Source organism: Athene cunicularia (assembly GCF_003259725.1).
Source record: "Athene cunicularia isolate RWA chromosome 3 unlocalized genomic scaffold, athCun1 chr3_part1, whole genome shotgun sequence".
Taxonomy (NCBI): domain Eukaryota; kingdom Metazoa; phylum Chordata; class Aves; order Strigiformes; family Strigidae; genus Athene; species Athene cunicularia.
In genome coordinates this window covers 58,863,109-58,874,696 of record NW_020799097.1, presented here as the reverse complement: position 1 = coordinate 58,874,696, position 11,588 = coordinate 58,863,109, and positions in this window count along the sequence as shown.

Below are 11,588 nucleotides of genomic sequence, written 5' to 3'. Positions count from 1 at the left end.
CTGTGGCCTTTGTGGGGAGCCACAGCATGGTGCTTACTCACAGTGAATAGCAGACCGTGGGAAACCATCCAGCAGAAGAGGCTGGGGAGCTATGATCTAAATTTTTTCTGCTGTTCAGGTGGTGAAGGGAGCTGCTGTGCTCCCTAGGAACAAAGGTTGCCTTTCCCAGAGAATGATGAGACCTGTTAGAGATGACTGGGAGTGTCAGTGAGAGAGGTATCAGAAAGCCTTACATTAGAGCCTAGATTTAAGTGAAAGACCAGGGTAATTTTTTTTTTGCCTTAATATAGAACTCGCTACAGGCTAATTTACACATACTAAAATAGTATGCAGTTAAGCACAACCAATCTTTAGATCTTAAAATCTTGAAATCTTAAGATTTTAAGAAGGAGGCAGAAAAAAAAAAAAACCCTCCAGAACAGTGAATATAAACAGCAAGGCTTCACAGAAGGTAGGTTTCTGAAGTCTGTGACTTCCTCGTGGATTTCTGTTGCATTTTCTTCCAATTAATCTAATTTTAAAAACTCAGCCTTGGAGCCAGAAGATTTGGATTCCTGTTTTGATTCTCTGACTTTGAACACATATTTAAAAGTTATTTTAAAGTAACACATTTTAAAAGTATTATAGTTTATTTTTTCAAATCTGTGTGAGAACATCGGGCTCTGATCCTGGGCTTTTACTATCCTTATACTAAAATTGCCCACCAAAATACTTCGGCTTAACCTCATCTGCAAAAAAACTTGCAGTAAGATACTTGATATTCTTGTTCCACAGTTGCATATGCTAACAGCGTGGGCATAACACAACTTCTAACCCAATGCTCTATTTTTTTTTCTTAGATGTCACAGGCTGACAGTTGGAAATACGTAATTTACCTCATATTTTCCTTTGGAATCAACACTGGTGCCAGGAGTAAGGGTGGTGAAACTGCAGGCTCCTGTAAATTTGTATACCACCACTAGATGATGCTCTATAACCTTTCAATATCTCTATAACTTTCACACATAACTGAAAAAAAAAAAAAATTAAAAGTCAAAAGACTGGAATAGAACTTCAATACACTGACAATATGCACATAAGCCAAATCTTAGCACTTAAGTAAAAAAATCTACATTCCTTTCCCAGTCAGCAATTGTTGACAGATGGATGCAACAAGACCGTACATCTGATTTTAGGGCTCCTTGTTCCAGACCAAAAATATTGTGGCAATATGCTACAGAATGATTCTAAACAAACCTTTAACAGCAAAGGTGCTTTCAAAAACTAGTAAAAAAGTAACTTTGCTCATCAGTTTTTATACTGGATCAGGTGTCAGTTCTTTTCCTTGATGAAGGATAAGGCCTTAAACTGGCATAAACATCATAAACCATACTTGGACTAAGTCAACTTGGTTTTGATCCAGATGAAACTTGTCCTGCCAGGTAATGCACTAGTGTACAGAAAAAGGCTGTGGTTGAAAAACAGGTTCTGGAGTCATTATGACTTCTCCTAGTTTTCCTATAGGAAATAGCTCCTCTGATCTCTATGACCCTTGTATGTATTGATGTCTTCTATGCATTTTGCATCTCTGTGTCACTGTTCAGACACTAACCAACTGTGAATCTGAGTCTCATGATGGATAGTTACAGATACAGACAAGTCCTTTCCCACATATTCATGAGATTTTCATCATTTTCAGAAATATTGAAGGGCAAAATCTCAAATTTTGCTGTCTGGGAAGCAGTCTGGCAGCTGCTCTGGCCCCAGAGAGGTATTGATCTATGTGGTTTCCAGAACTCCCTTGTCAGGGGACACTGCCTGTGCACTAATGCTCTCACCAGGCAGTCATGGATAAAACTCTGCTGTCACAGATGTGCTCATTTCACATCACTGGTGCAGGTCACCATTATCTGAATGGCTTGAATCAGACTGATTGAGAGGGTAATTGATCAGGGCACAAGGGCCTGAATTAGGCTTTAAGCTTGCTTGAAGAATCAGTTTGATCCTTTGCCAAAGCTTTGGTAGTGATTACAAGATGTAGCTTTAAAAGGTTATTCAGTAAGGGCTGCAAAACACTTCCAAAAGGTGAGTTGTCTGGCTAAATCTAATTGATTTTCTTCTTTTTGGTCATTTTTTGGGGGGTGTTGAAGTGGTGAAAAGAAGTCTCACATTTCTGTAAAGTCTTATGGACTTCCCAAGCCACTACTCAGAGACAAACTCTATCCATTAGATGGATGCACAAAAAATTCATAATTTTCTGGAATGTGACTGAGCCAAGTTGTACAAACCACTGATTATTAGAGGTCTTAATGGATAAAATTACCCGTTCCTTCATACATAAATATATTTAGTCAATCTGCTCGTTTGCTTAAAGTTGAAATGTACAAATGCCCTTGGATTATGTTTATTTTGCTTGGCACAGTTTACCCATTGCATGCAACATGACAAGGTTAGGAGCATCCCTACTCCTGCCTGTCACATGCCATTCCTAGAGTGGCCTACTCCATCCTACTCCTGCTCCCCTTCCTCAGTGGAGAACCAGGGAGGAATCTGCTTCTGACAACTCCCACTACTCTTGTTCCATGTTGCCACTATGTGACAGAGGCAAAAGACAACATCTTTAGTATCTCCTGCTTCCCATCCTGTTTCTATCCCAGCCTGGAATGGAGGGAGGTTCAGGAAGAATTCAGATCCTACATTACCCCAAGAACTGAGGGGGCACACGTGGAGCAGTGAAGATCTCTGTTGGGCTTTGTCTCTCCTCTGCCAGGCTTGCCCTGGGTCTGGCAGGCTCTGTCTTATCATTGCTACTCTGGTCTTGCTTTGTAAGGTTTGCTCACCAAGATACATGGAGAACTGGGCAACTAGGCTTAGTTTTCAATTTGGCAAAGAAAAGAGAGATGGTGCTAAATAACAACCACGTGTCCTTTGTTCCTAGATGACTATGTTATCTGACAGATGTTGTGAGTCTTCTGTTGCTGTATCAAAAAAAAAACAAAAAACCACCCCACCCATGTAGTAATACTATTAATTGCAGCATAAATTTAATAAAAACATTCATTGACACCACTGATATTTTACAGTCAAATGACAGAAGGTGTTTCCACTGCCTAGTCATTAAGACATTGAAATATCTATCTGCATTTTTCTGTTGCTTTATATGTGGGAAAACAGTTGTGCTGGTCTTTTGCATATGATAACAGTCTTACAGCATTTCACTAATTCAAGACCTGGTAATCATAGTGTTCACAATTCTAATCTAAAATCAAGAAAGAGACAAAATGCAGCAAGTATTTGTAGTGTCCAAGAAAATATATAAATTAGTAAACACATCCTGTAATGAATAAGGGGGACAAAAAGGTACAGCAATTCCACCTGTACACAACTTACCCATCTCTTCGAAGTTATCCTCTCTGACCACATTTATACCCTGTTCTTCTTGCATCTCCTTTTCATTTAATGTCTATGTTGAAAAACAGAAGACATGAAAATGCATATGAAAAACATAAGACACAGGGTTGGGTTTGATAGTTCTCCACTGTTGGACTCTCAGCAGAATCCGATTATGTTGCTGTTGTGGGACGATTTGCATGGTCCTTGACTGCAGGGCCTCAGAAGTGTCATGCTGCTGCCTGTGAAGGTGTGTGGCTCCTCAGTGTCCCAAGAGGCACAGAGCAGACTGTGGCAAGACTAGTCAGTAGAGCACAGAAAAAAAGGAGCATACTTGGTTAAAATTTCCCAGCAGACATCTGCAAAAATGAGTGGGTTTCAGGGAAATCATTGAGTAGACTGAGCAAAGCATCACTGAGAAATCCTGTTCAAGGCAATCACCACTGTACCAAAGATGTATGTTCTCAGATAAGACACAGCAGAGCAGATGTGCAGGCTTAAGAGAAGGAAGAGAGCTCTGTAGTGGTAAGAGTTTAGCATACTTGAATTTTATATTATCAGAACTAGAGCACAGGGTTTTATAATGTTCTACTAGAGCCTGAGCGCAACTTTGGTCCCTGCCAAGTGAGTATGATTACAAGTATGATGGTAAGAGTGTAACCAGGGAACAGAAGCTGCTACCTCTCATACGAACTAGAGAAATTCTGACTTAACGACACTCATTCTCAGCAAGGTTTTTCTGTCTGTTGTGTATTAAGCTCACGTCTCATCAAGAATATTTTAATATGCAACTGAACTTCTGTACTTACTGTGGTAGCAAATGAGGCTTCCCTGCACTCGGTCCCATTGTCTTCTGTTTTGTTGGTATTACTTCAACAACAGTATACATCAAATACCTGCCTTACAATTTGCCTCTATATGCTTCCAAGTGCTTTATGGAGAGATCAACATCCTCCTTTAGGCATGTGGGGAAACAATTTGATTTTTCTGGTTCACCGAGGATGCTAGCAGGAGTGTTCCTTACTCTTTGAAGCTGTAAAATGAGACTGCTTCACAGCTCCTCAATTTCACATCTTTGCAGAAGCACAGCATTTTTTTTGGTGTACAAGTCTTTGTTGCACTATACAGACAATACCCAATGTGCAATTCAATCTAACTAACTGCTTTATTATGAAATTCTCACATACAGCCTAGAAAATTGGGCTGAAAGGCTATAAAAATAAACAAAATCAAATAACATTCAAACTTCAGCTTTCAGACTCTCAATGTCTCACAAAACATCCTGTAGTGAGGGAGAACATCACCACAAGAGTTGCTGGGCAAACTACTTATTCTTGCTGAAAGAGGGGCATTCTGGGCGCAAAAAAAAAGTTTTCACATATGTCCTTTTGTGAGCTTTAATGATAGAGAAGCCTTCAGTACTGGGCTTTTCAGTATTTCAAGCTATTAAAAATATGGTAAAAAAAAGAAAGCTGGAATTGTACTTTGACTTGAACTTGAATTATTATGGATTAATGGAAAGTGCATGCAAATGAAAAGTGGGTAAAAATACTTTTTTTTTTTTTTCCCTCAAAAAATTGGACTCAGTCCTCTCTGAGAGAAGGGACTTAACTTCCCTGCATTAATCTGTTTTTCATAACTTGTTCCAGGATTAGATCTGAAGGGGAAAAGGGGAAGAGATGGCAGTGAATATTATCATTACTTTAGAAGACTGTGACACTGAAGGGCACGTGGGACACAGCCAGCATCACACAGGAGATCAGAGTGCACTACACTGCCCTGGGCCTGAGCCTCAACAGCCCCAGCTGAGCACAGAGAGCCTTCATTTCTAGTAGCTACAGTACTTTCTCTCAAAAGGAAAACTTCATTATAAAACTGGGAACATCTAGTTTATTGCTTTAAACGACTTTTATTTTGCTTGTATCCTTTTTTGTCATACAAAAATTTTTACATGCAAAGACATCAAAGACAACTGCTGCTTTAATAAAGTCCATTCCTAAAATCTCTTTGCAGTACAAACCATTATCATGATTCACAGAATTTGTCAGGTTATGAAGCATTTAAAGTGAACAGTATATTCTCTTTTTCTAATCATGGCAGAAATAATCAATGATTTGAAAAGATGCATTTGCTTTATAGCAGTTTATTTAGTAAAGCTTCTAAATTAAATCTGTCAGTGCTCAAATCACTGTGAACAATCATGTGTCAGCTTAGAGGAGACACTGAGTAAAATGGCCAAGGAATCTTAACGTTCGGGGCTGGCCATTTTAATGACAATGTGAGACATGCTATTGACCTCAGTGGAGCCAGAATTTAGTCCCAGAAGATGTTAAGGGATATCCCTGTGATATGAGGTTTTGTTCCTTCTTATACATGCCTCTTCCACAATTGCAGGACAACTTGAAGCATGGGAAAAGAGGTTGAGTTTGGAAAGAGAGGATCACAGCTCTTGTGAGCAAGTATGGATTTACAGCAGGTTGAGTTTAGGTGCCTTCCTTTGACTTTCTCCCTCAGAAATGAATGAAAACTATGGGGTATCCTCTTCTGTATATAGATTTCGTTAATAATTGATTAGTTAGGCCAAACACAAACACTTGTGTTTATTGCTGACTTTGCTGGGATGGATACCATGTTAACCCCACACTCAGACTCAGAGGAGAGGGAGAGAAAATATTCACTCAGCAACACCCTTTCCAACCCAAAGGCATTACCTTAAGCTTAAGGGTACCCTTTAATTATGGTCCCTAGTGCCTCAGATCAATAAAGGATTATCTCAGATCTGTCCTGCAGAATTCTGATTTTCCATAGGCAGCAGCATCAGCTGCTCAGGGCATACGATTTGGTATGTCAGTGTGACCCAGAGCCTTGCCGCCAGACTACAATGTCACCTGCCTTGCCCTTACTCCACAAAGCCTGATTGTTATTTCGCATGTAATAGAGTTACACCAGAGTAGATGTGCTGTGCTGAATAACATTACTCCACTGGGACTCCAAACAAGATCAGGCTATCAGCACCTTGTCTCTGCTGTGCTTCTGCGAGGTGCAAAGCATGCAGGAGGGAGCTAGGCTGGAGAAGCCCAGCATCTCCCGGGAGCTTCCCCTGCAGGAACAAAATCTCTCCTATTTCCATTCTCTGACCCTCCAAGGCTACCATAAAGGCTATAAATGTAACACACCAAGTCTGATTTCCCAGGATTCTCCTTGGAAATGCTCCTTCCTCTCCTACACCTCCTCTCCCTGCCCCCCACCAGCACCATGGCATTGAAGAGGGGCTGCTTGATGGGGTGACGTGCGGGTGAAATCACCATAGAAACGGGGACTCTGGCCTCATTCACACACTGAGCTTCTCCCTGGCAGCCCAGAGAGAGCATATAAGCTGTTGTAGGTATAATCACAGCCGATCGAAACTGCCTGTCCTTCAAAACCTTGCAAAGCAGTATCATCAGCGTAGACAAGGAAGGGTATTTGGGGCAAATAATTTGCTCAATTGTTCTTGTCATATGCAGCCCCTGAACCAAAAGCCATGAAATGAACCTATTGTATGTTGTTCTCAAAATACCCACAGATCTTTTTCTGTGCACATGTACCAGGTGGAAAACCTGATATCCTGATTTTGCTATTTTGATGTGTGCCAGAAGTCCTCTAATTTCTCCAACAGCACTAGTGCATTATGTAAGAGGCTTGAATATGATCCAGGATGTAGACAACAGCATAACAGGCATGATAGAAAGCCCAACAAATTGGTGAACAAAGGATCAGATTCATTATTGATTTATTAATTTTCAGCTTGCATAATTACAATGATTTTTCCCTAGCCTCTGCAAGTGTAAACTAACAAATAAAATGTCAACTTATCCTATTCAAAATCCATAAAGTCATAGGAATGAAAAAACTTATTTTCAAAATTACTTATGCTGAGCTTTCACAGGCATTTAGGAGAATAAAGAACAGAGATAAATTTGCCAACATTTTCAAAAGTTCCTAGTCCAACTGTTACCTCTGAAAATGTCATTAAGCTCACAAACGACTTAGATATGTACAAGAACACAGCGATCCTGAAATACACATTATAGTGAATAATTACCAGAGAGGCTAAAAGCAAAGTAAAAAGATAGATTATCAGTAAGAAGATGACAATAAGGTAGAAAGTAATTCAGGAGGCACCACAGGTGGAAAGGCAACCAACTGTTTAACACCCGCTCTTGGAAAATCTGTTTCGAATTCTGCATCTGGAAGCTTATGTGTATGGTAACATGATGCCACCTGGAATTCAGTGTAGCAAGATATAGTTCCAGCCTAAACAAATATACACATCCATAAGTTATCAAAACAAGCATCCCAAATTAACAAGGAAGTAAAAAAAAAAAAAAGCCCATTAACATTAAATGAGCAATAAATAAAAAAATAAAACACTCTCAAGCTTCTCAACTAACAAGACTCAGACTCTTTCATCACCTGTTTCCTCACTCTACCCCCTGCCTTTTCAAGGTAAGGGCCTAAGTCTGTAGCAGCCAAAGAGATTAGGCACTTCAGCGTGTAATTTAAAGTTGTGCAGCTTCATTTTACACTTACCGGACTGATGCAATGACCAGTTGCTGAGTTGTCATGGATTAACAAAGAAAAATCACCTACTGTGGAGACCTCTGGAAAGGACTTTGTCTCATTAGTCACCAGGTGTATGAGACTGGGATGACCCTGCTTCCCCCAAACATTGTTTAGGCACAGAGAAAGGAGTCTGTAAACCCATACCGATGCAGGCTCTGTTGTTGCCGCTTCCTTTAAGCTGTGCTGGAGCACAATGGAGTAAGAACCTCTGCAACCTTCTTAAGTAGGTCATGATCAGGACTTTAAATATCAAGATGAGCAATAAACCCTTCATACTGACTATGGGCCACCACTTAGTGAGATGCACAGGTTGTGGTATAGCGTCCCTTGCAGGAGGAAGCAGGCAGACCCTGGAGTGCAGCCTGTTCATGAACAACTTCTTTTAAGATCATCCATTTAATGCTAGAGAAGAACTCTGAGGTAACATGGAATCGTTGCTCTTTTTATAGTTGAAATCTCTCCCTGGAAATGGCTGTTTGAACATATTGGTACTGTGATAGTGCCCAAACAGGGATATTGTTTTTCTTCAGCAGCCAGTGAACATGCTATGTAAAATGCAATGAGACAGGGTACAAGACTGATTAATCTCAAGAAATTCTGTATTTTGGCTTTCACTCCTATGATCTTAGCTATAACATTTTCTGTACTGTTGCTCTCCTGTTAGCCTCATTAAGTAATCAAGGAGCTTTAGATGGTAATGCAATATATAGACTATGTAGATATATGCATGCATGACAGGATTTATGTAAGTTTGGTATAATCCTGTCCTCTGAATATGAAAAAGTAGTGGCAGAAAACACAGTGATGCAGAGAGACTTTTTTCAGTGTAAATAATGTCTTAAGGTCCAAATCCATAATTTTATTTTTTTTTTAAATCATTCTAGTAACATGAGGTATAGCAAGTCCAGGAGAGACAGACTGGTGGAGGTCGTTTTTCCATTAGAGATGGTTGAGCAACACTGGACTGTTTCAGGGCATGATCAGTTCTGTCATTATTCTGAACAATAGGTAGAACTGCTTGCTGTAGAAATAAAAATAGGAGTATAAAACTTCCTGCAGTGTTCAGAAAGGCAGAATGACATGTTTGGTTGCAAAAATAAAACCAAGCCTTTATTTTATAGTTATAAGAATTGAGTTCTAATAAGCAACAGACCTAATTTCACTTAGTTTTATTATTCTTTGACCAAAGATTGGTCTAATTTTCATTGCAATATGGATTTTTTGTGCCTTCTCACCCCTTGTGACACTGAGAAACCATCCAGGTGTTGGAATGCAAGGGTTAAACCAAGACAGGTATGTCACAGTGCAAGACATAGAGGCTTCCCCCTGACTGGGATATAGGAGATCCCTTATAGGTATGAAGGCTGAAGCTGTTTCCTTTGCATAGGTGAAAAGCAGTGTGAACTACTTCCCCCATTGGGATGAATTGTCAGGGACAGTGCATATTGTATCACTGTCCCATTGGTGAGGCATCTGTCCCCTTGATGGGTCCTGTGGGTATGAGGATGTGGATGAACGGAAGGTGAAGCCTCGATGTGCCATGCTGTAGCTGTCTTCAGCTGAGGAGAAGATGTTAAAGAGTATGAGGAAGAAGGAGAGAGACATGACAGCCAGGACCACCATGATTTTATATAATGATCTGATCAAATGTGTGTGCCAAAATATGCCTGTTTTAATGATTTGGTGCTGTTAGCATGTTTCTGTTTGATGAGTGGTATGAACTTAAAACATTATCTGTTTCTTAGCTTTTCTTTTTCACCCAAATGTTATTCCTCTTTAACATAAACTCTTTTCTTTTTGAAATATCATGATTTGGTGCTGTGCAGTTCTGCTACACAGTACATCTGGAAAGCTCTTCCATTTCTAAGTAAGTAAGACAGGAGAACAGTTATAAAGTTTTCACTGGTTATTCTCAAATTACTGCTTGGTACAATAGACATCTGGGCCATTAGTCAATATATTAGAAATGGGTGACTTAAAGTCTCAAACTTTCAATTTTCTATGGAGAGAGGAAAAGGGCTCTGGTCTGGCGTATAATTAGTCGTGTCCGGCACATCTCCTTGGGCAGGGAGATAAGCTGTAGCCTGTGCCAGCTGGGGCATTGCCAGAAATATGAACTAGCACAGCACGCTCCAGCAGCATCTTGTTCTGCCCCAGCATAACCCAGCATATTCCCAAAAGGGCAGAGGAGGTGAGTAAGCAATGTGGCTGAAGTACAGCAAGTGCGTGCCACCCAGGCATACTCCTGGAAAAGTGTCCTCTCCAGCCTGCTTCTGAAATCTGTTATTAAAGAGCTTTCTACTGAAAGCTAGGAGGTCATGCTTGGGTCATGCTTTGAGGGTATTATGTAAAGGGATTCTCATCTTGTCTTAGGAAAAGAAATCTATATGACTTAAACTGAAACTCTGCTTGGAGAAGAAATTCTTCCTCTCTCTTTTCTCTTCCTCTTCTTCTCTTTCAGTCTGGTGTCCTTTCGTCTCTTGCACAACTACATACAACTAAACACAATCGTAGGCTGATTAAAAAAATATGTCTATGTGAGCAAGCAATGATGGGGACTAGAAAACAAGGTATTCACAGCTCTAATTCAAGTTAAAATACTTTGAGATATTGAAGGCAAAAAAAGTATTGAAAAAGTCATAGGTGTGCTCTACCAAGGTGCAGTGGGTTACCAATGCTTTGCATGACAAGGAATCTAAGGAGGAAGAATGAAAAAGGAAATAAGAAAATAAAGGAAGGTGGGAAAGAGAGGCAAAACTAGAGAATGATACTAACAGGATAACAATTTTCATATGAAGCCAGATCAAAGATCTTTTATCTTATTGCTAGGTATCTGACTATGGTTAATAGTGAATGTTAGAATTGAACACAAAGATGCATACTGATATCTTTCCTAGACAATTTCCCAGCTCAAAAAAATGATCAGTGGAGAGGTTTTTTTGAACTATGTGTTTTGCCTTTGTTGTCCCCAACTGATTTTTCTTCCATGACTTTGTTCAATCACTTTTTACACTCGATGGCCTGGTTTTCGTTTGGATACTACTGTGAGAAAATAAGAATCTGTATCTTTCCAAAAGAACAATAAAACTTGTAGGTGGTATGAGATGTCATCGTATCCCATTTTTGTTTTACTGTGGAAAGTCCATCCAGGGATCTCATCCACTGAGGGAGCAGAAAAGATGCTAATTGCTGTCCAGTTCTTAAAGGCAGAACTGCTGCACTTGTGCTTCTGGAGGATATTGTGTAGATGAGATGTTGTTATTGTGGTGACCTCATCACTGCTATTCTGTAATCTATCCAACACTTTCATAGGAATATTTCTCAGATCTAACACCAGAAATATTTTGTAATTTCATTCCTCATGTTTTCAACCAATTATGTTTAGTTGTTATGACTACAGTAAGTATTTATGAGTTTCAAAGGCCTAACAAATCATTAGATATTATGGATTTTAAAAGTAGCTTTTCATCATTCCAGTATTTTTCTTCTTCAGCATAAATGTTCCATTTCCTGTTTTCTGATTGTCCTCAACTCATCACATCTATATATATCCAGCTCAGGCAGTCCCTGGGCTCAAGGCTGGAGGACACGCATCTGCATGAGGGAGGGGGGGG